The sequence below is a fragment of the Ovis aries genome, chromosome 6, assembly GCF_016772045.2.
Source record: "Ovis aries strain OAR_USU_Benz2616 breed Rambouillet chromosome 6, ARS-UI_Ramb_v3.0, whole genome shotgun sequence".
Lineage (NCBI taxonomy): Eukaryota > Metazoa > Chordata > Mammalia > Artiodactyla > Bovidae > Ovis > Ovis aries.
This window is the reverse complement of record NC_056059.1, coordinates 24,807,936-24,832,736: the sequence shown is the minus strand read 5'-3', so window position 1 is coordinate 24,832,736 and position 24,801 is coordinate 24,807,936. Positions and strand designations below refer to the sequence as shown.

Genomic DNA, 24,801 nt, shown 5'->3' with positions numbered 1-24,801 from the left:
GGAGGTATGGAAAGCTGGTTGTAAGAGAAAAAAAAATGTGCAAGGTTTCTAAAGGTTTGGAGGAAACAGTATCTAATTTAGATCAACCTTCTGTCTCTGCTTTTTATATCCTTGCTGTGAATTCAGGAAAATGAGCTCCCAGTTTAATTGTAATGTTGGTGTGTGTTGTGTAGCTGTGTGTTTAGAGATCTCATAAATTTTTGCACTTTAAATGATCCCTATAATGCCCTGAAAGAATCAAGGCTTCCTGGAAAATCTCAAACTTGCTCCTGAGGAGTTTATTTCTCCCAGTGGAATCTGATTCACCATGATATTTATAGTGGATGTTTTGATTCTGTGCTGGTGCCTTGGGCTCACAGTGCATTTTTTCTAGACAGTGTTGTCATGAAATGTGACTTGCAAAACTATTTAAAGGCTAAAGCAGCCTTTTAGAAAACATTCTTTTAGGCACAAATCAAGACTGAAGGCTAAACTATTTCTAAATACCTCTCTCTACCCTTCCTGGCTTCTGCTGGACTCTGAAGTGGATTTTGCTGCTTAAGAACTAATTGGAAAAAATATCAGAACTAATGGAATAAAAAATCTTACTCCCATATCACTAGTTCAATTCAGTTCAGTTCAGTTCAGTTGCTGACTCTTTGCGACCCCATGAATCACAGCACGCCAGGCCTCCCTGTCCATCACCAACTCCAGGAGTTCACTCAAACTCATGTGCATCGAGTCGGTGATGCCATAAAGCCATCTTATCTTCTGTCATCCCCTTCTCCTGCCCCCAATCCCTCCCAGCATCAGAGTCTTTTCCAATGAGTCAACTCTTCGCATGAGGTGGCCAAAGTATTGGAGTTTCAGCTTTAGCATCAGTCCTTCCAAAGAACACCCAGGACTGATTTTTAGAATGGACTGGTTGGATCTCCTTGCAGTCCAAGGAACTCTCAAGTGTCTTCTCCAACATCGCAATTCAAAAGCATCAATTCTTCGGCACCACTGGAAAAACCATACCTTGACTAGATGGACCTTTGTTGGCAAAGTAATATCTCTGCTTTTGAATGTGCTATCTAGGTTGGTCATAACTTTCCTTCCAAGGAGTGTCTTTTAATTTCATGGCTGCAATTACCATTTGCAGTGATTTTGGAGCCCAAAAAACTGGGGGAGGGTATAAATTTTAGCTTCTGTCTTAGTTACCAGAAGTGAAAGTCAGTCTGACTTAAATCTATTATTGAAAATATTGTAGGTTTTGTGCGCTCATCATTGTGGAACATCTTTACCCTCATTTCTGAGATAAACAGGATGTGAGAATAGTTGTGTAGCAAAGAAAGTTCTCTCTTCCTCCTCTTTCCTCTAGTGGAGGTATAATAATGCTTTTTCTAACAGTCCTCATGAAATTAAAAGACACTTACTCCTTGGAAGAAAAGTTTTGACCAACCTAGATAGCATATTCAAAAGCAGAGACATTACTTTGCTGACTAAGGTCCGTCTAGTCAAGGCTATGGTTTTCCAGTGGTCATGTATGGATATGAGAGTTGGACTGTGAGGAAGGCTGAGCGCTGAAGAATTGATGCTTTTGAACTGTGGTTTTGGAGAAGACTCTTGAGAGTCCCTTGGACTGCAAGGAGATCCAACCAGTCCATTCTGAAGGAGATCAGCCCTGGGATTTCTTTGGAAGGAATGATGCTAAAGCTGAAACTCCAGAACTTTGGCCACCTCATGCGAAGAGTTGACTCATTGGAAAAGACTTTGATGCTGGGAAGGATTGGGGGTAGGAGGAGAAGGGGACGACAGAGGATGAGATGGCTGGATGGCATCACTGACTTGATGGACGTGAATCTGAGTGAACTCCGGGAGTTGGTGATGGGCTGGGAGGCTTGGCGTGCTGCGATTCATGGGGTCACAAAGAGTCGGGCACGACTGAGTGACTAAACTGAACTGAACTGAACAGTGCTCAGAAATTATGTTCTGAAAGGTGATTGCTATTAGCAAGGTGAATTTGCTTCCTTTCCATATGTTTGCTTTTCGTAGATGCTGGTTGTGAAGAATGATGATGTAAACTTCTGCAATGGCCAGGAAGGATCACCAGGTTTTCAGAACAAATTCAGGAATGGTGGCCAGTCTGAATTTGAAAAGCCTCCAGGATGGAGCTGTGGCCTTGGGGAGAGATCAGAGGGGTTGAAAATGCTGATGTGGGAGATGGAGGGAGGAGAGAGGAGGAAAATAGACCAGAAAGGAAAGGACTGTAAGACTCATCCCAGACAGATTCTTAACTAGTGCTTTTCAGCAAGGTAAGTTGCCCCACTTTCATCTGGCAAGCATTTGGCCCTTTCTAGAGTCATATTTGGCTACTTGAAACTTGGGGTGACTAGTGAGTAAGGCCAGGTGCTGCTAACTACCCTGTGATTATGGGACAGCCCCCCGACAGAGACTCAGCCAGCCCCAGATGTCAACAGTGCTGAAAACCTTGCTCGAAACCATCTGAGGAGGGACTCAGCAGGAAAGAGTAATATTTTGAGCACCCTCTGCACACTCACACAAACCAGCCGATGGCACGTTGTCTTCTTCCTAGTAACTACAGTTTTCACTCTCCTAGACACTGCAGGTCAGCTGGTGAAGAATCTGCCTGCAAGGCAGGAGACCCGAGTCCAATCCATAGGTCAGGAAGATCCCTGGAGGAGGGCATAGCAATCCACTCCAGTATTCTTGCCTGGAGAATTCCAGGGACAGAGGAGTCTGGCTTGCTACAGTCCATGGGGTTGCAGAGAGTTGGACACAACTGGAAGAGTGACTAACACTTTCACTTTTCAGACATTGTATGCACAGTTAAGGTTTCAGTATTTGGTTTTTCTCCCCACATTCTTTACCTGAGACTCTGTCTATAATCACAGACACACACACACACACACACACACACACACACTCTCATATATATTCCCTTTTCCTTGGCATATTAAATCTCTTCAATCTTCCTATGTCTTCAGCACTTCCACCCCTGATCCTTTGCCTATCTTATCAGCAAAGCAATACTTGTTAGGAGGTAGTCTGTTATTCACTTATTTAACCATTTCTGCAATTAATTTATTGAGGGCTTGCTGTGTGCAAAACATTGCTAGATACTCTTTGGATCCATCAGTACATCAGTGAACAAAACAATGACTGCTATGGAGATTACATTCTAGTGAGGAAGATAGACAATAAACAATCAGTATGTAATAGATAAAAGATAATATTTTTAGAAGTGTTAAGCACTTTGTTAAAAAAAAAAAACAAGAGGAAGAAGGTAAGGGAGGCAAGGAGGAAATGGTCATATATGTTCTTATTGTCCCTCCAAATGCTAACCTTTGGTAAAAGAAGCTCCAAATACAGTGATGAGTCCAATAATCCTGAGTCCACCCAGGCAATTCTCTTCCAAGAAAGGCTGAATCCCAGGAGCATGTTTGTAAAAGTTTTGCCAGTTCAATTTATGAAATGGTTCACTGGCCTTAAGCTTAAAATGTAGGTCATCTGGAAGCCCAGGCATTGGATTATAGTTCAATAATTTCTTGAGGCCCCTGTGATGTTACTGATAGTGAATGAAGGCGGTTTTCCAGAAAAAGATGGCTTTTTGGCCAGCACAGTATCTGCTGTTACTCTTGCTATGAAGTCATAAATAGTGCACTTTGTAACTTTAAGCCGTGTATTCTTTGTTTTGTCAATTAGCTCAGAGAGATTTTCAAATAACTTAGGCTATAGATATTTGCACTGTGTACAAAGATGTGGAAGTCAGAGTCCTGAAGCTTAAAGAGTTCACATCAAAAGTATGACTTGGGTCATACCTTTCCCTAGTGTGTAGTTAACGTGTGATCAAGACAAAAATCGAGCTTCCCTGGTGGCTCAGATGGTAAAGCGTCTGCCTGCAATACGGGAGACCTGGAGTCAATCCCTGGGTTGGGAAGATCTCCCGGAGAAGGAAATGGCAACCCATTCCAGTATTCTTATCTGGAGAATCCGAGGGACGGAGGAGCCTGGTAGGCTACAGTCCATGGGGTCGCAAAGAGTCGGACACGACTGAGTAACTTCACTTCAGGACAAAAGTCAAATGTCATACAAGTACAGAGGACCAAGAAAAAAAAAATCACAACCAAAGATGCTGAGGGGACCCTGGAAAAGATGGCCTTTGAATAAGTCTTACTTATTGAATATGGTTGAAACAGGCAGAAAGGGGAGAATAAGAGCTAAGCAGTAGGGATGGAAGGCTGACAAAAAGTGTTTCGGAAGCTGCAGGTTAAATGTGCATTCTGTGAGCACAAGCAGCTTTTTGCAAAAGGATTGCTTAAAGCTCTTAAGAGCCAGATGTGTTCAGATCATACATCTGAACAACTAAGTTCCCTCACCCTCTTCTCAGTTCTGAAGTTAGGGCAGCCCGTTGGAAAGGTTACGGCACTGCTTTGGAAGGCTAGGTTTTCTTCATAATAATTTTTTAATTTGTGCTTAAGTTTTCCACATGAAAATCTTTGTCCGGTTGAAAGACTTCACCAGCGTGAAACCTCCATTTGAGGCACTCAGGCTTCTGAAGCCAGTAAAGATACATTTCAGTGAACCTTCCCCATTGAAAAACTTTCTGCTCAAATTTTCTCCTCCCATTCCTTCTGGATATCATGCATTGCCAATGTCATCATTTTTCTGTCCTACAGGTGTGCGAGTCTTTTCAGTGTTGAGCTTTATAATAACTGTTATAGAGAAAATTATGTATTAACTCAAAAGACTGAAAACTATGCTGCAACAAAGCAATTACATTTAAAAACCTAATGTTGGCAATGTAGCCTCAAGACAATGTACACAGAGCAAAATATATTCCCCAGATCCAAGTGAAATTCATTACGCTGCCTGCCCCGTAGCTGTGAAAAGCCTTTTGGGAACTCATGCATATATAATAGGCAGCATCTTCAGGAGCTGATTTATTTAATCAGAGTGACTACTTATTGAGCATTAATTAAAGAATTCAGGCACTTTACTCACCCACTCCCTTCCCCACAACACACACTTTTTTTTTTTTTTTAGCATTGCTACCTTATTTAATTCTGGCAGCAACTGTGTGAGGAAGGATTATAATTCTGTCCATGTTACAGATGGAGAAACTGAGGCTCAGAGAGGTTAAGTCACCTGTCTGTGGCCCTAGTGATGGAATCGATATAGGCTCTTTGAAGACCCATTTCTTGGAAAAGACACTTTGCAAGAATATGACCTTCTTGCTCACCCTGTGGGAAGCTGAAACAATGCTAGCAAAGACTCATATTCTTACATCCCAACTTAGGAGTGGGATGCTCTGACTTGCTTCTTTCTTTTAAATGAAAAGATTTGCTTTTCATGTTAGTTGATATTTTTCACAGTACCCAGGATTACATTTAGGTCGCCCTTGAAGGGTGGTGGGTGAGAGAAGAATTTTAAGGGTTTTGATTTAAGGAGGAGGAAAAAGTAGCAGAATTAGGTTTTCTGACATCTAGATCTTACTAGTGCTTACTCCATACTTTTAAAAATAGCACTTGCCATATTGTATTTTAATTTTTCTATTTATATCTGGTCTCCTTCCCCTCACCTTTAGGTAGTGAGTTTCTTAAGGATAGATGCTGTGAAAGTACTGCACTCAATATGGCCAGCAAATTTGGAAAACTCAGCAGTGGCCACAGGACTGGAAAAGGTCAGTTTTCATTCTGATCCCAAAGAAAGGCAATGCCAAAGAAAGTTCAAACTACCACACAGTTGTGCTCATCTCACACTCTAGCAAAGTAATGCTCAAAATTCTCCAAGCGAGGCTTCAACAGTATGTGAACTGTGACCTTCCAGATGTTCAAGCTGGATTTAGAAAAGGCAGAGGAACTAGAAGTCAAATTGCCAACATCCGATGGATCATTGATAAAGCAAGAGAGTTCCAGAAAAACATCTATTTCTGTTTTATTGACTTCACTAAAGCCTTTGACTGTGTGGATCACAACAAACTGTGGAAAATTCTTCAAGAGATGAGAATACCAGACCACCTTACCTGCCTCCTGAGAAGTCTGTATGCAGGTCAGGAAGCAACAGTTAGAACTGGACATGGAACAACAGACTGTTTCCAAAGAGGAAAAGGAGTATGTCAAGGCTGTATATTGTCACCCTGCTTATTTAACTTATATGCAGAGTACATCATGAGAAACGCTGGGCTGGATGAAGCATGAGCTGGAAACAAGGTTGCCAGGAGAAATATCAATAGCCTCAGATATGCAGATGACATCACCCTTATGGCAGAAAGCAAAGAACTAAAGAGCCTCTTGATGAAAGTGAAAGAGGAGAGTGAGAAAGTTGGCTTAAAGCTCAACATTCAGAAATCTAAGATCCTGGCACCTGGTCCCATCACTTCATGGCAAATAGATGGGGAAACAGTGAAAACAGTGGCAGACTTTAATTTTGGGGAGCTCCAAAATCACTGCAGATGGTGACTGTGGCCATGAAATTAAAAGATAGTTGCTCCTTGGAAGAAAAGTTATGACCAATCTAGACAGCATATTAAAAACCAGAGACATTACTTTGCCAACAATTGTCTGTCTAGTCAAAGCTATGGTTTTTCCAGTGGTCATATATGGATGTGAGAGTTGGACTATAAAGAAAGCTGTGCACTGAAGACTGATGCTTTTGAACTGTGGTGTTGGAGAAGACTCTTGAGAGTCCCTTGGACTGCAAGGAGATCCAACCAGTCATCCTAAAGGAAATCAGTCCTGAATATTCATTGGAAGGACTGATGCTGAAGCTAAAACTCCAATACTCTAATACTTTGGTCACCTGATGTGAAGAAGTGACTCATTGGAAAAGACCCTGATGCTGGGAAAGATTGAAGACAGGAGGAGAAGGGAATGACAGAAGATGAGATGGTTGGATGGCATCACCGACTCAATGGACATGAGTTTGAGTAAACTCTGGGTGTTGGTGATGGACAAGGAGGTCTGGCGTGCTGCAGTCCATGGGGTAGCAAGGAGTCAGATACGACTTAGCGACTGAACTGAACTAAGGATAGAGACTGTATCTTCCTCAATTTTGTTTCACCAAACTATGTGGTTATACAATGTCTGGGAAGTAGTAAGTGTTCAGTAATCCTGAGTTTTCGGTAACACCTAGGACATGAGAGAAGAAAACCTGGATGGTGCAGAGAAGTTCAGACAACATGAAAAGAAGAAGCAAGACTAGAGAAGACAGATAAGCCCAATAATCCAAACACCCCAAGAATTGATGGTTGACCTGATTGGTTGTGTCAATCGAAACAATTGATTATTTTGTCTTTAAAACAGATTTCCCAGCCTTTCCAAATTTGCGATTTTTGGCAGTTGAATTATTAGCAAACTTTACTACCATCACCTAAAATCACAAGGATTCCTTCTTCTTCTGTGTTCCATGCTGACCTGTGTTCTTTTAAGTTAGGATGTAGGATTAATGGTTAGAGCACTTTTTAATCAGTCATTAGTTTTTCTAAAGGCAGGTGGAGATGTGGGCTTTTTAAATTGGCATCATTTTGGTAAAATGTTCATTTTCTTAGTCTCTACTTAGATTGTCTGTATAGTGATTTTGTATTTGACTAAGCACCTTTATAGAAAATAAGATAGGTGTTTTCCTTCAGGGTGTAAATTTGCTGAAGTATGATAAGCTGTTACTTCATCTTTTCCCTTAAAAATCTCTTTTTTTTCTTGTTTCTAGTCAAGCATTTATTAAATCATTAGGAGAAAAATTTAGGTCATCTTTTTAATGTGCATTGACCTAGTTACATTTTCTTTCTAAGCAGCTGTTTAAACTAGATTTATTGAGGAAAATGGCTGGTTCAGTCTTGCATTAAGTCAGATAACACAGAAAAATAAGGAAGATTTGCAAAGTCCAAGTAAGCTATGTGGCCCCTTTCTCCCCTTTGCTGTCTTTGATTCTGCCCCTTTCCCTTAGATACCAAGGTCTTATTGGCTGTATATGATTAACTGTTTCATGTAGATGGTCCCATCAAGCAGTGTCTTCCTTTGAAAGCCTCTTAATTCATATTAAATGGTGATGATTCTAGAATCATCATGTTGCTTGGATCCTTCCCCAAATTAAAGGACACATTCACAAAGAGCTGTTTTATGAATAATGAACATAAACAACAGCCACACACATTGCTCACTGGACAGTTTGAAATTGCATGTTTAATGCCCTCAGTTGTTTCCTTGAGAGCTGTGTCTTCAGAAACAGAAAATAGGATCCTAGAGTGAGTTCATTCTTAATAAATGAAAATTCTGTATTCCCTTTATTTGACAGAAGATTTCCTTTTGCTTTCACATTAATCACAGACTTCTAGATGATTATGTATGGAATTCTCCAAATTTTTTAGAATAATCCTGTTAGAAGTCTAATGGGTCACAGAATGTCTCTGTTCTAGATGGAGTAGTTTTGATGGAATATAAGCAAATGGTCCCCTATTCTAGTGCCAGCCTTACTGCAAAATTATGCCTGAAATATACAGAGATTTTAGGAAAATTTGACTTCATTAACTATCTTCCACTGTTTTTGTTTTTATCCAGTTAATTTGAATTTCAGGGAACACTCAGCTGAATAAAACATTTCATGTAAATTTTGTTTGATCTGGTTTACATTTTTACTTCTAATGAGGCACCGATTCTTAAAGCAGCCAACTGGCACTAATAATCCAGCAGAAAGGCGATGCTCCCTAATACAGTCAACCCTCCCTGTTCTAGGGGATTATGCACTCCAATAGCCTACTTTACTGTTTGTTAAATAAACCTATCTCCCTTAGTTATGCAGTCTTTGAAAATGGTTCTGATTTTCTGTCAGTGCCTTGGGAGTGTAGAGCGGGGCTTGGAGGAAAGGCTTAAGAATCTCCTGCCTTTCCTCTTTTATGAAACAAATTTGCTTTCTTCTCTCAGTGGCTGTGCTTTCCTCTGTCATCCTGGTCCTATTTCACCTCTCTGCCATGAATAGACCTGTGGTTTCTCTCTCTCTACGTTTTAATCTTGCCGCTCTACCCCTGGAAAAGCCACAGTCCTCATGCCTACCCTGGGAAATCGTACTCATGAACTTCAAGGCTCAGCTTGAGTGCCATCTTCTGCTTGAGCCCTTTCCCAAACACCTCAGTCTCTTTCTCCCTCTGCACTTCTTCAGCATCCTGGTTGGTACTGTGCCTGTTATAGCCATTACTCTCTTGCTGATTACTAGGATCATTTGTGTATATCTTATCTCCCCTACTAGGCTATGAACTCCTGGAAAGTGGAAACTGTGTCCTTATTTACTCTAGAAAACACAGTTCAATGCCTGGTAGAAAATAGGAGCTCAGTGATTTTTGGAGTGCATGCCTACAGATAATATCTTAGGGAATATGCTCTCACATTAGCCAATTGCATCCCCTCCATTTTGCATTGCTTTCTTTCACCCCAGTTTCCAGAAGTAGCAGGTCCCACATGGAGGGGCAAGTCTTGGGCTCTCTCTCTCTCCTGTGTCTATGTTAAGCTGGCCAGAGGCCTGCTAATAAGGGTCCTGTTAAAAGGAAGCCACGTCTAGGACATGAGACAAGAAAACACAGTTCATTTTGATCTCCTCAATATGCTGCTTGTTGGTTTCAGTGCCCATCTCATGGAAATGAAATATTTATTTTCCTATTTTCCATTTAATACCTGGATTTTAAAAATGTGTTTATATATGAGCAGAACAGAAAAGAAGATGCTCCTTCTATTTTTTTAATGACAATTTGACTGCATTAGAGAGAGCTCATCATTTGATTTCACAGAGGAATACATATTTTAATTACTAGACTGTGGAATGTCCCCAAGCAAAATTTTCTTACAATCTCATTAAATATAACTTCTTTAAGTTCTAAACTCTAGTTTGACTAACCAAAGGCAATGTACTCATGTAACTATAAAAGTTTAAGACATTCAGAAGAGCAGTAAAAAAAAAAAAAAAAACCAACTGAAAATTCAAGCAATTCATCCAAAGCAGCAAGTGATAAATGCAAAAACTACTGCTGCCAAAAATGTAACTGTAAGCATAAATCCAGAGGAAAATGTGCAGGAACGATGAAATGTTTAAGATACCTTTTAATGGGAAAGTCTATACACTATATACTACTGAGTCTGGGGTGATTAATGATGTTGCAGAGAAATTCTCATAGCATCCTTGGGCTTGACTCTGACGAAAACCATTTTCAATAACTCTTGAAGATGTTTTTCATGCCCAGTTCACTCATGCAGAGGCTAGGACAGAGAGCATTACTGCTAGAAAGAGAACTTCCAGGGCTTGGCAAGGGACTCAAGGCAAACTCAGGATTATAAAGCAGGAAGGCACAGTGTGTTGGTTCATGTGTGAAGCAGAAAACCTTGGTAGAGATTCGTTAGTAGAGATCATTCTACCAAGATTTAATGAATAGAGTGTACTCGTGAGGGTACTTGGGGGGCGTGGGGCTTCCCTGGTGAAGACTCTGCCTGCAATACTGGAGACCTAGATTCGATACCTGGGTCAGGAAGATCCTCTGCAGAAGGGAATGGCTACACAGTCCAGTATCCTTGCCTGGAAGATTTCATGGACAGTGGAGTCCAGAGGGCTATAGTATATGGGATCACAAAGAGTCGGACATGACTAACACTTTCACTTTCACATGGGGTACTTAGAGCAAGTATGTTAGAGAAACAATAAAAAAAGTTCCTGAAAAAGCAAAACCTAGGACAAGAGACAAGACAGCCTGGATGGTGCAGAGGAGAAGCTCAGGCGACATAAAAAGAAGAAGTGAGACTAGAGAAGAGAGATAAGCCCAAGACCCATAGCTAGAGGTTTTTCCCTGCTTCCTTTGGAGGAGAAAAGAAAGTGTGAGAACTTAATTCTGTATCCTCTGTAGATGTTTTTATACATTTATACCTAAGGTAATTCTGCTGTTATTTTTGCAGTGCATAGAATTACTCATTTTTCAGCACTTCTTAGGTTGTTTCCACAAAATCCCAATATAAAGAACCCACTGTGGGGATGGAACTTGCTGACGATTTGAATTAAGATTTTCATGAGTGGGCAGAACTGGAGGTAGCAGATTCACAAATCTAATTCACCTCACAATTGAAATGTACAGTGTGAATGTAATTTGTTTATTATAGTCATAACTAATTGGCCTTCCTCCAAAATCCCTATTTACTAATTACCAAGAAAAACTTTCAAATGTTCTATGTGATTTAAAGCTGCATTGGATCTGGGAATTTAAATAGTCCATTTAGAAAACAGTCTTGGATAAAAATGCCTGTTAACGACAGAAGCATCCCTCACCCCTTTTATTCTGCTTTGTTTCTAAGGTGCATGGAAGGGTCGTGGCTTCCATGGTTTTGGGGAGGTGGGGAAGATTCAGGAACCTCATACTAGGTGTTCCTGGGTGACCCGCTGTCCCACACAACTGACCAGTGTAACTGGTGGCCAGTGTAACTCTCACATGGCTTGGGTTCCTGCAGCCTTGAAGATGAGGCTGGCTTGTTATCAATCACCTAGCTCTCAGATCTGATGACAAGTCGCATTTGGCCTTGAATTTGGGTGTCTGCTCTATAGTTCTTTCTATGGAATCCTTTGTGAGGAGTCTTCTGTCAAGCACCTACCATTCCCCTCTCCCCAGACTCTCAACAGCTGAATGTGCCCTGTGGTCACCAAGGATGATTTGGAAAAGGAGAATTTCCAGCTCTCCATTCCCACTGTCTACACTTTCCTCACAATTTGAAGTGGCCACACACCCATTAGATGCTGCAACAGGTCATCTCTAACCCAGATCCTCAGAGGGAATGGGGATAGCCTGTCTTTGACCTTGGTTTGCCTCAGTGTTAGAAAGCCCTTCCCCCATCTGGGGCAAATTCCACAGGACTGGACAAGGTCAGTTTTCATTCCAATCCCTAAGACAGGCAATGCCAAAGAAAGTTCAAACTACCACACAATTGAACTCATCTTACATGGTAGCAAAGTATTGCTCAAAATTCTCCAAGCCAGGCTTCAACAGTACATGAACTGTGACCTTCCATATGTTCAAGCTGGATTTAGAAAAGGCAAAGGAACCAGAAGTCAAATTGCCAACATCTGTTGGATCATCAAAAAAGCAAGAGAGTTCCAGAAAATATCTGTTTCTGCTTTATTGACTACACCAAAGCCTTTGACTATGTGGATCACAATAAACTGTGGAAAATTCTGAAAGAGATGGGAATACCGGACCACCTGACCTGCCTGTTGAGAAATCTGTATGCAGGTCAGGAAGCAACAGTTAGAACTGGACATGGAACAACAGACTGGTTCCAAACCAGGAAAGGAGTATGTCAAGGCTGTATATTGTCACCCTGCTTATTTAACTTATATGCAGAGTGCATCATGAGAAATGGTGGGCTGGATGAAGCACAAGCTGGAATCAAGATTGCCAGGAGAAATATCAATAGCCTCAGATATGCAGATGAAACCACCCCTATGGCAGAAAGCAAAGAACTAAAGAGCCTCTTGATGAAAGTGAAAGAGGAGAGTGAGAAAGTTGGCTTAAAGCTCAACATTCAGCAAACAGATCATGGCATCTGGTCCCATCATTTCATGGCAAACAGATGGGGAAACAGTGGCAGACTTCATTTTTTTGGGCTCCAAAATCACTGCAGATGGTGACTGCAGCCATGAAATTAAAAGACACCTACTCCTTGGAAGAAAAGTTATGACCAACCTAGAGAGCATATTAAAAAGTAGAGACATTACTTTGCCAACAAAGGTCCATCTAGTTAAGGCTATGGTTTTTCCAGTAGTCATGTATAGACATGAGAGTTGGACTATGAAGAAAGCTGAGTGCCAAAGAATTGATGTTTTTGAATTGTGATATTGGAGAAGACTCTTAAGACTCCCTTGGAATGCAGGAGGTCCAACCAGTCATCATAAAGGAAATCAGTCCTGAATATTCATTGGAAGGACTGATGCTGAAACTCCAATACTTTGGCCACCTGATGCAAAGAACTGACTCATTAGAAAAGACCCTGATGCTGGAAAAGATTGAAGGCAGGAGGAGAAGGGGATGACAGAGGATAAGATGGTTGGATGGCATCACCGACTCAATGGACATGAGTTTGAGCAAGCTCTGGGAGCTGGTGATGGACAGGGAGGCCTGGCATGCTGCAGTCCATGGGGCTGCAGAGAGTTGGACATGACTGAGTGACTGAACTGCACTGATAAATGGGCACACCCATATATTTAGTTTTTAATTATTTATTTTAAAAGGATTTTTTATTGTTTGTTCTTTACTTGATTGATGCAAAAAGAACATGGATGTCATATTCCATTTACAGCTCTGAGAATTGTATAAGAAATAGCCAATTAAGCAACTTGGTGGGAGGAGGGTTGGGAACTCATGTATACCTGTGGTGGACTCATGCCAATGTATGGCAAAACCAATACAGTATTGTAAAGTAAAAAAAATAAAATTTAAATTAAAAAAGAAAATAAAGGCAACTTCATGAAGCCATGAATACAGCCATTAACATATTGTTTGAATGGTGTAAGCTGTTTCCCCGTGATGTGAGTTAAATTATCTTTACACTTATTTTGGTGTCCTTCACAAATTCAATGTTTATTTCTCATCTGATTCTAGGGAAAGAGTAAGGGAGTGATCATAGCGTGTTGACTTATATGGAAAATCATGGATAATATTTTGAGTGGAAAAGAAATTTAACTTACCCTTCTGACTGCAACTCAGAACATAATCTGAGTGCAACTCAAAACATTATCTGAATTTCTTTACTTTTATGTTAATATTCTGAAAAATGAAATCAGTGATATGTATTTAAACAATCTGATTTTAGAAGTCTGAGAAACCAGAATGACTGCTGTTGAAATGCTTTTAAGGGTTATCCTCCTTAATATTAGCCTTCCAAATGTAAGGTTTTGTTTTCAGCTGTAGGTAGCCCTGTAATTCTTTGCATATGTGTGTCATATTATAGGTACACATATCCATATTCCTAATATAATGTTTTCAATCTTTTGATATCAAAGAGATTTTTCTGCGAAAAGCTGACTCTTAGTTATGAAACTTACAGAGGTTTTTTTGGATCTGAAATCATACATCTGGTGGTATTTACCCAAAACTCCAGCAACCTGCTAAAAAGTGAAACATCCCTAAAACACTTTTGTTCAGGTTAGAAGGGACTTGAGGGATCATCTGCACTTTCTAATATAAACAGCATTCTCTTCTCCTTGGGGGAAAAAGATTGTAAAAGGAAGCCTTCTGTCTTCATTCAAGCATTTGTTAACATAACACCATCTTCTATAATCAGGGATGTTTATCTTCCTGATTTTATCTGCTTTAAATCTAACTTACAAGGTCCCTTTTATTTTAGTTCTTTTGACTTTAGAATTTTAGCTTTTCTAACATTATTTTGCTTCTATTATTATCTTTTTTTTATTGCAATAAAAATCACATATGTGGCACAGTGGTGAAAGAATCTGTCTGCCAATGCGGGAGATTGGAGATGTGGGTTTGATCCCTGGGTTGGGAAGATCCCCTGAAGAAGGAAACGGCAACCCACTCCAGTATTCCTGCCTGGAAAACTCCATGGACAGAGGAGTCCGGCGGGCTACAGTCCATTGGGTGCAAAGAGTCAGACACGACTGAGGAATGGAGAACACACAAACTGTACAGTTCAGTGGTACATTCACAGTGTTATTTGATCCTCACCATCATCCATTTCCAGAAATTTTCTCTTTTCTAAACTGAAACTCTGTCCCCATTAAACACTAAGTCCCCCTGTCCTCCCTTCTTGCACCCCCACCCCATCTGCTAATGTACCTTCTGACTCTATGAATTTAACTATTCTAGATACCTTGTATAAGTGGAATCAAACAGTATTTGTCTGCATCCATTATATGTTGAAATCCATTGTTTTTTCTTTGTATTTTTATTTGGGTACACATTTATCTTTTCATCATTTTAAAAACTTGAAAGTGAAAGTTGCTTGGTCATGTCTGACTCTTTGTGACCCCATGGGCTATACAGTCCATGGAATTCTCCAGGCCAGAATGCTGGAGTGGATAGCTGTTCCCTTCTCCAGGGGATCTTCCCAACCCAGGGACTGAACCCAGGTCTCCCGTATTGTATGCAGATTCTTTACCAGCTAAGCCACAGGGAAGCTCAAGAATACTGGAGTGGGTAGCCTATCCCTTCTCCAGCGAATCTTCCTGACCCAGGAATCAAACCGGGTTCTTCTACATTGCAAGTGGATTCTTTACCAACTGAGCTAGCAGGGAAACCCCTTTAAAACTTGAGTTTACCAGAAAGCTTCTTTTGCAAGAAACTGGTTTCACTGGGCACTTCCTTTCCGCCTTTCTCCAGAACCATTCCACTATTCAATAATTTGAATTTCACTCTCAGGTTAATCTCATGACTCTTCTATTAAAACACAAAGGGAAGACTAAAATAGGTTTGCCTGATTTCTATAAAGCTATGCTTATTATAGTTGTGTCTGGAAATATCCTGACAAAATTTGGTCTTTTTTTCTGGGTCATTGACATTATGCAATTATTGTTGCTGTCCAATCACTAAGTTGTGTTCACCTCTTTGCTACCCCATGAACTGCAGCATTCCAGTCTTCCCCTACCTCCTGGAATTTGCTCAAATTCATGTCTGTTGAGTTGGTGAGCTATCTAACCATCTCATCCTCTGCCGCCCTCTTCTCCTTTTGCCTGCAATATTTCCCAACATCAGGATCTTCTCCAATAAGTCCGTGTTTAGTGCTCTAGCTACCAGATTCTAGAGGTGACTTTTCTGCTGTCTCTATACTTCCTCAGTGACGATCAGAAAGAGGCTAGCCTTAGCAGATTCAATTTTTCAAAATGTTCCCTTTTGAAAATGGTATAAAAATGCTTTGAATACACAGAGTTTTAAAATATTAAGTATCTCAGAAGGGAGAAGTATCTCACTCCAGTGTTCTTGGGTTTCCCTTATGGCTCAGCTGGTAAAGAATATGCATGCAATATGGGATACCTGGGTTCGATCCCTGGGTTGGGAAGATCCCCTGGAGAAGGGAAAGGCTACCCACTCCAGTATTTTGGCCTGAAGAACTCCATGGACAGTCTATGAGGTTGCAAAGAGTCAGACACAACTGAGGAACTTTCATTTTCATTTTTCACTGGTATAGCATTATGGGAGATTTTTTCATGTTTTTAATTTTTAGTTTTTATTTTTGCCTCTGTGTTTTCTGATTGTTCTGCAAAAGAAAAAATAAAAAAGTCAACAGTCTCTGTTTTACAAAAAACAATGCACATGCATGTCAGACAATTTATACATCACTAATGTTTGTCCTTATCAAACAATCATGCTTTTAGCCCTGCTCTCTTCTACTGTGGTTTCTTCCTTCCTAAACTCAAGAACCTCATGAATTTCTCTTCCCTGAGAGCTATTTCCATAGAATGCAAAAAGAACCCTTGGACACATTCATTGATTTATTTGTTTGGTCTCATGTAGTTATTGAAACTTTTTTCCTAAAATTGAATGGAACTCAATTCAAACTGTTTATTTTTCCAAGATAGCCAGGGATCCTTTTTACAGATTTCCTCTGACGTCCAGTTGTCATTATCACTGCTGTCTAATCTATAACTGCTCCATCTTGGATATCCAGAGTTTTATTTTCAGGGTTATTTTGGCATCCTAAATTGCTAGAATTGGACCGCAAAAGGGATTCTAACAGTTTTTAGTATTCCCTTTCCCTTCTACCTTCTTGCACTGCCATTTTTCCCTTTGTACCTTAAGGAGAGATCCTTTAGAATGGAAAACACACATACTCCAGCATTTCCTTTATATTGTTCAGTTCCAGACATGGAGAGTTGCAGAGGATGAGGTTGCTCTGTGGTCTTAGTTGAAATTAATATCTTTTTAAAGATGCAGCGGTGAGTAAATAAGTGACAGCAACCTGTCAATCATGAAAGCAGTGCCCAGTGGTCCAAGATTATGACACTGCCCAAGGCTGGCTGAATCCTGCTCAGAATAATCTATTGAGATGTGAGCATGTCCCTTTGCAGAGGATGGACAGATCACAACACTTGCACACTGGACCAAACAATGCTAATGTAGCATTTTCTTGAAATCTACTGTGTTTTCAGCAACTTGATGAAACTTTACCTATATTATGTCATTAAGAGATAAGTATTATTCTTGCCACTTTTTTATGGATTAAGAGACTGAGGTTTAGATACCTTACTTGGTCCAAGTCCTGTACATATAGGGTAGATGAAAGATTATTGTCATTGAGTTGCTAAGTAATGACTGACTCTTTTGCAATGCAAGATTAAAATCCTAGTTTTTCTGAGTCTGATGCCCCTGCTCAAAGCCCCACGTGACACTGCTCTACAGAGTACCCTGCCCATTGAAAGGAATTGGGGCTGTGGTACATGAGATAAGGCTATAGAAGCTGTTGGGCAGATGTGGCAGAAAGAGTAGAGGCAAGAAGAAAACTTGTGGTGGGAGAAATGGAAGCTGCCATCAAACATTTTAAGGGTTATAACGTGGAAAAGAGCTTCCATTTGTTCCTTGTTTTAAGACTCCAGAGGAATAAAAGGCTTTTGGAGTGGCAGTCACTGAGCCATAGAACAAAGAAAGATCTCCTTAGCTCTCAGTGGTTCACAGACGAGACTTGCTTCTGGAAGAAGCAAGATCCTGCCTCTAGAGGTGTTGCATAATTGGCAGAGATTGAGTGGGAAATATGCATTAGGTACACGACGGGCTATCTTTAAAAATTCTGTTCAGCAGTGAAATATGTATATAAACACACTCTGTAGACTAGAGAAAATTGATCTGGAAACTCATCCATTTTAATAGAATTTACACTGGAAGCCGTTTTCCTAATAACAATGAGAGCAAACCACAGACATTGTCTTCTCAGTTTCCTGAGTGTTCAGAGGTGTGAAATTTTGAGATGTTTGCCATGGTGGTTAAGGGTCTGTGGTTGGAGAAACCTAAGTGATATCTCCTACAAGAAAGTCTGTTACTCTAATTTCATGTGTTACATGCCCAAGTCCATTTTCTATTGCAGTTGCTGGATGGACAGAGTGGGCAAAATCTGTGTTCATACTAAGTGACCCACTGTGAATGCTTGCTCTTCATTATCCTTTCTGGAGTGGAACTCTTCATCAAGATGGCAAAGGTGAAAGAAGAAATTGTTGGCACATCTGCAGTGTTTTCAAACCCTGAGTAGGCAGTAGTGACTCAGGACATTTCCTTTTAGCAATCAAATACCCTGGGGATACTCCACATTTTCTATGCATCTCCAGGCAGGATTTCAAGACTGGTATGCCATTTTGCTTTTCGTTTAGAGTGCATAAATTCAGAAGTTGTGTGAATTGCTCACCAGGTAACATACCAGTATCACAAGAGGTGATGGCTTTTGAAACTGACCACATGGAACTTGAGAAGGTAAAAGCAGGGCTTCCCACAGCTGATCTTGATCAGCAACATTGCAGTAACATTGCTCTGAATCGTTTACTCAAAATGACCCCTAAAATACAATGATATTATCTTTTCACCAGAAACTTCCATGTTACTTCTTAATCACGACTAAAAAGAAATAAGAAGATCTTGAAGCTGTTTAAGTTTCAGTACTGTCTGGAATGTACTATGGGATTGAGAAAAAGGTCATGTAAAGATGACTTTGGGTGGGGGCGGTGCTTCCTCAGAATTCCAAGGGAAGAGCAGGGGCAGCATTTCACTCCTTTCAGATCAACGCAGGTTTCTGCTGTAGTTCAGTCACTAAGTAGTGTCCACCTCTTGCGACCCCGTGGACTGCAGCATGCCAGGCTTTCCTATCGTTCACCATCTCCCAGAGTTTGCTCAACTCATGTCCATTGAGTTGGTGATGCCATCCAACCATCTCATCCTCTGTTCCCTCCTTTTTTTCCCCCTGCCCTCAATCTTTTCCAGCATCAGGGTCTGTTCCAATGAGTCGGCTCTTCCCATCAGGTGGCCAAAGTATTGGAGCTTCAGCTTCAGCATCAGTCCTTCCAATGAATATTCAGGGTTGATTTCCTATAGGATTGACGAATTTGATCTCCTTGCTGTCCAAGGGACTCTCAAGAGTCTTCTCCAACACCACAGTTCAAAAGCATCAATTCTTTGACATTCATCCTTCTTTGTGGTCCAACTCTCACATCCATACATGACTACTGGAAAAACCATAGCATTGATAATATGGACCTTTGTCACCAAAGTGATGTGACTTTAGTCTATTGTATAGTCTCCTCTAGTATCTTGTTAATGTTTAATTTTTATTTATATTGAGGTATTTATTGTAGACAGTCTTTAAAGTCAAATAATATTAAAGTTTGTTTTCCTTCTCACCATCTCATTTTCCACTCTTTGGGTCTGATCATTCTCAACTTGTTCAGCTATTGTGTCCAATAATCACCCATGTATCTTCAGTGGCATGATTCCATTACTAGTCTATCATACTTTATGTTTTAGATGTTAGGAAAGGCAGAGGAACCAGAGATCAAATTGCCAACATCTGCTGGATCATCGAAAAAGCAAGAGAGTTCCAGAAGAACATCTATTCTGCTTTATTGACGATGCCAAAGCCTTTGACTGTGTGGATCACAATCAACTGTGGAAAATTCTGAAAGAGATGGGAATACCAGACCACCTGACCTACCTTTTGAGAAACCTGTATGCAGGTCAGGAAGCAACAGTTACAACTGGACGTGGAACAACAGACTGATTCCAAATAGGAAAAGGAGTACGTCAAGGCTGTATATTGTCACCCTGCTTATTTAACTTCTATGCAGAGTACATCATGAGAAACGCTGGGCTGGAAGAAACACAAGCTGGAATCACAATTGTTGGGAGAAATATCAATAACCTCAGATATGCAGATAACACCACCCTTATGGCAGAAAGCGAAGAAGAACTAAAGAGCCTCTTGATGAAAGTGAAAGAGGAGAGTGCGAAAGTTGGCTTAAAGGTCAACATTCAGAAAACGGAGATCATGGCATCCTGTCCCATCACTTAATGGCAAATAGATGGGGAAACAGTGGAAACAGTGTCAGACTTTATCTTTTTGGGCTCCAAAGTCACTGCAGATTGTGACTGCAGCCAATGAAATTAAAAGACGCTTACTCCTTGGAAGGAGAGTAATGCCCAACCTAGACAGCATATTGAAAAGCCAAGATATTACTTTGCCAACAAAGGTTCATCTTGTCAAGGTTTTTCCAGTGGTCATGTATGGATGTGAGAGTTGGAAGAAGAAGTTGAAGAAGGCTGAGCGCTGAGCACTGAAGAATTGATGCTTTTGAGCTGTGGTGTTGGAGAAGACTCTTGAGAGTCCCTTGGACTGCAAGGAGATCCAACAAGTCCATTCTGAAGGTGATCAGCCCTGGATGTTCATTGGAAGGACTGATACGAAAGCTGAAACTCCAGTACTTTGGCCACCTCATGCGAAGAGTTGACTCGTTGGAATAGAGTCTGATGCTGGGAGGGATTGGGGGCAGGAGGAGAAGGGGATGAAAGAGGATGAGATGGCTGGATGGCATCACTGACTCGATGGACATGAGTTTGAGTGAACTCCAGGAGTTGGTGATGGACAGGGAGGCCTGGTGTGCTGCAATTCATGGGGTCGCAGAGTCGGACATGACTGAGCGATTGAGCAGAACTGAACTATTGACTATAGAAGATGAAAATTTTTCTTATACCCCTCTTCATGCAGACATATTTATTCTTCTTGGAAACCTGCAGAATAGCTTTATGGTTAAGTCCATATTCAGGGTTTTCATTATTTTGTATTTGTAAATGTTCACTGCTAAGTATACTTCTGCAAACTTTTATTTTTGCTGTGAATTAGTTGATTTTTTTTCTTTTACTCAGCTTTCTTCAAGTTTATGATTAAGATCCCCTACATCCTTTAACAGAAGCTCCAAAAAATAGCTATCAATTCTCTTTCTACACATTCTCCTTCCTGCTTAGCTACAGTCCTGGCACTTGTCTTTGCTGTCATGCAAGGAGATCTCATGTGGTACAGCTTCCATTTTTGGATATCATGCCTTGATCTTTTTGGTTTAATTCTTTGTTCCAATGGAGCATAATATCTATCAATCTCCTTTAAAAGACAAAAAGGGTGTATAGAAGCAAGATTTTTGGAAAACTTGGATATCTGAAAATGTGCTTACTTACTCCGTTCTAATGTTTGTTGAGTATTGAATTGGATCTGAAAAAATTATAGTCTCTATAAAGGAGGATTCAAATGGTAAGAATCCATGATCCTTGATAAAACTGTGCAATCTAGTGTGCATTTAGGAAGAAAGTGGCCCGAGGACAAACCCAGGGCCTATTGGCAGCAGCTTCTCTGAATGTCACCAGGACAAAGTGAATTCATTTTTGTTTCTTAGAGTCATTGGCTTTATTTTTAAAGATGCCAGAGTGCTATTATCTCACTGGGTAATAGTGTTGCATATCCACTGGTAGGTAACTGTCCATCTGAGGTAACTATCCATCTCTTATTAGAAGGAAAGGGGCCATATCAGGCCAAGGTTTTGAGTGTTACCCAAATAAAATATGGGCCTTTCATTTAAGAAGAGAATGCTCAGGTACAAGGACCATGCTTCCTTGGTGGCTCAGATGCTAAAGAATCTGCCTGCAATGCAGGAGACCTGGGTTCAGTCCCTGGGTTGGGAAAACTCCCTGGAGAATATGCTCTAATTCTGAGACTTTTAACCTAAAGTCTTCTGTAGATCATTTACGTGGGTCCTTGAATTCCCTAGACTTAGATGCAGGTGTTATTTGTGTCATTTCGGTACTCTAAGCTTCAGTGACCTAATGATAAGGCGAAGATAATATTAATACCACCTCATATGATGGTTGTGATTTTTGGTATTAAAATATTAAAATATATAAAAATATTTAGAGAGATGCATGACACAAAAGAGTGAAGAACAACTTAACTCTAATCCCCCTCTTTCCTCCTTTTAATTGAAGGATAAATTACACAGAGGTTATGTGTCATGTTGATGTGACATTTGCTTTTAGCAGAGCTGAGTTCAGCACACCAGTCTGCTGACTCCTTGTCTAAAATTTTCCCACCTTAGCTTTAGCCAAGTTTATATTTGAGCCTTAACTATCATGATTTCTCACATATTTTACAAGGGAAGGTGAGGTAAAAGTTCTTTGTTCTGAGATTCATTGCCTGCAATTAAATGTGGCCTGAAAGATGCTTCCAAAACAGAAAGTGTGAAGGAAGCAGCATTTAATTTTTCATTATTTATTCTTCTTACCTGGCCATGAGAAATGTGCAAATATAGATAAATTAATGTAGAGGCACTGTTTCCAGTGGTCATGTATGGATGTGAGAGTTGGACTGTGAGGAAAGCTGAGTGCTGAAGAATGGATGCTTTTGAACTGTGGTGTTGGAGAAGACTCTTGAGAGTCCCTTGGACTGCAAGGAGATCCAATCAGTCCATTCTGAAGGAGATCAGCCCTGGGTGTTCATTGGAAGGACTGATGCTAAAGCTGAAACTCCAATACTTTGGCCACCTCATGCGAAGAGTTGACTCTTTGGAAAAGACTCTGATGCTGGGAGGGATTGGGGGCAGGAGGAGAAGGGGACGACAGAGGATGAGATGGCTGGATGGCATCACCGACTGGATGGACATGAGTTTGAGTGAACTCAGGGAGTTGGTGATGGACAGAGAGGCCTGGTGTGCTGCAATTTATGGGGTGGCAAAGAGTCAGACACGACTAAGTGACTGAACTGAACTAATACATGTAATTTTTTGCATGTATAATATTTACAAAATGTTTCCACATGTTATTTACAAACAACTTGATATAGTAAATTATCACTGCCCATGTTTACAAAGGAGAAACTGAGGACAGAGATTTAAAAAGATTTGCCGTAGGTCACCCAGTTAGTAAGGGTTAGCACTGAAACAGGAGCAGTTGCCTTCTGATTCCAAGCTCAGTTCTTTTTCCATCATACCATGTGTCCTCCTAATCACCATTAGTCATGCTGCACTCATTCTCCAGTGATGGATACATTTCAGAGGTAAGGCTGAAACTGGAGTGGGTTTTGCTGTCCTTGAGGGTTTATAGTTATGCCCTGTGCAGAAGAAATATGTTCTGTTAGCCTGCCAGGTATGACTAGACTGAGGGCATGTGGCCTCAAGAACTGGCCAGATACAGGATCCCAGGGAATTTGGGCCAATGCAGTCATTTACCAAGAGATCAACTTTACTCCTTCTATTTCAGGTAGGTGTTAATAGTAGATGAGTGTACAAAATACAAGGGACATGAGGCAAATGTGGCAGCAGAGGTTTATGAAGTTACTCTACTCCTCGAAAGACCCAGCATAATGTGCTATAATTCACGTCCAGTTTTTTGTCAGCTATATGAATCAATAACAATTTTATTTAAAATGATGTTGTGTCAAGGATTTTATCCCTTGGTTTAACCTAAGAGGTAAATACATAAAAATGTTGCTTATATTAAAAATTCCCCTTTATTAATCTTATCTATTTTACTTGAATATTTTTATAAAAAAGAAAAAAATGTCAAAATTTTCCATTGTGAATAAATCTGCCACATACAGGACATGAAGTGATTAGCAATATGTAGTAATATGTAGTGAGCATTTCTGGCTTGCTTGAGATGGGGAAGAAAGTGTTAAATCTTTTCCTTGTTCTTGATTTAACACAGGTGGAACCTCAAAAGGTCTTCAACATGATTAGTGTTATTTTTTTTAAGTGTGAATTGCAGCCTCAGAGGGAAGGCTGAAGCAGATCCTGATGGACAAAAGGTTTGAATTTCATTCCCATTTGGTCACGGTCACGGCCTGGACTACAGAAGTCAACACTGCTCTGGATAATTAGAGACCTTGACTTCACCAGACATGGTCTCATTTTCTCATAAATACAGAAAAGCCTCTTTAGTAAAGAGCTTGTAATTAAAATTATCCATTTTGGATAGTATTTCTGCTGGAGCCGCTGGATAATTTATCTCCTTTCCTTTTCCATAGCTGTAATTGTTTTGAACACTGTATACATCTAGATTGAAGAAACTGTTTCAAGGAAATATCTTAGGAAACACTTAAAAATAATACTCAGCCTCATGTCCTGCATTTTTCACTTTAAATATTTAACAACTAAATTTTACCCAACCCCTAATTTCTCTCACTCCATTTTTTTCACGATTTTCTTAACAAATAAAAACCTCTTGAACTTTAAAATTTTCTATCTATGCTTAAGTACAGGTTTCTCTACCATTGCTTACATTGCTCTATGTGGCTTTAATAAACTGAAGAAGGCTTCTTAGGGAGCACCTCCAAACTCCATCTGGTTCTTGGTTTTATGCTGCCTCTGCTCACCAACCAATCTTTGTGATCTCTTAGAAAGAGCCCAGGCATGTGGTGGGGGTCATGAAGAGGATATTATAAACCATAAGAATTACAAGCCCCAATTATTTGAGCAATTTAAAATTAACTTTGATTTAACCGCTACTTCATCTGTATTGAATGAATGTCTGTCTGTGCTCAGTCGCGTCGAGCTCTTTGTAACCTCATGGACTGTAGCCCGGCAGGCTCCTCTGTCCATGAAATTTTCCCAGGCAAGAATACTGGAGTGGATTGCTATTTCCTGCTCTGGGGGATCTTCCTTACCCAGGTATCCAACTCTCGTCTCTTGCGTCTCCTGCATTGCAAGTGGATTTTTTTTTTTTTTTTTTTTTTTACCACTGCACCACATCTGTGTTGGTGTTTTCCAGTTGCCTTTATCTGAAAATTCCAGGTATATTTCTTCAGCGTTCCACTTGCTGGAGAGATGAGAGGA

At 40.4% G+C, this 24,801-nt stretch overlaps 1 long non-coding RNA gene across 1 annotated transcript in view; it reads left to right on the top strand.

Annotated features, from left to right (window-relative positions):
* Window positions 1-13,456, top strand: part of LOC105612761 (uncharacterized) — a 35,012-nt gene extending 21,556 nt beyond the window's left edge. Inside the window, exons 2-3 of the long non-coding RNA XR_001041031.5 lie at window positions 2,017-2,276; window positions 5,570-13,456. This is a non-coding gene — a long non-coding RNA (uncharacterized LOC105612761). The remainder of the gene's footprint in view (window positions 1-2,016; window positions 2,277-5,569) is intronic.
* The last annotated feature ends 11,345 nt before the right edge of the window (window positions 13,457-24,801 follow it).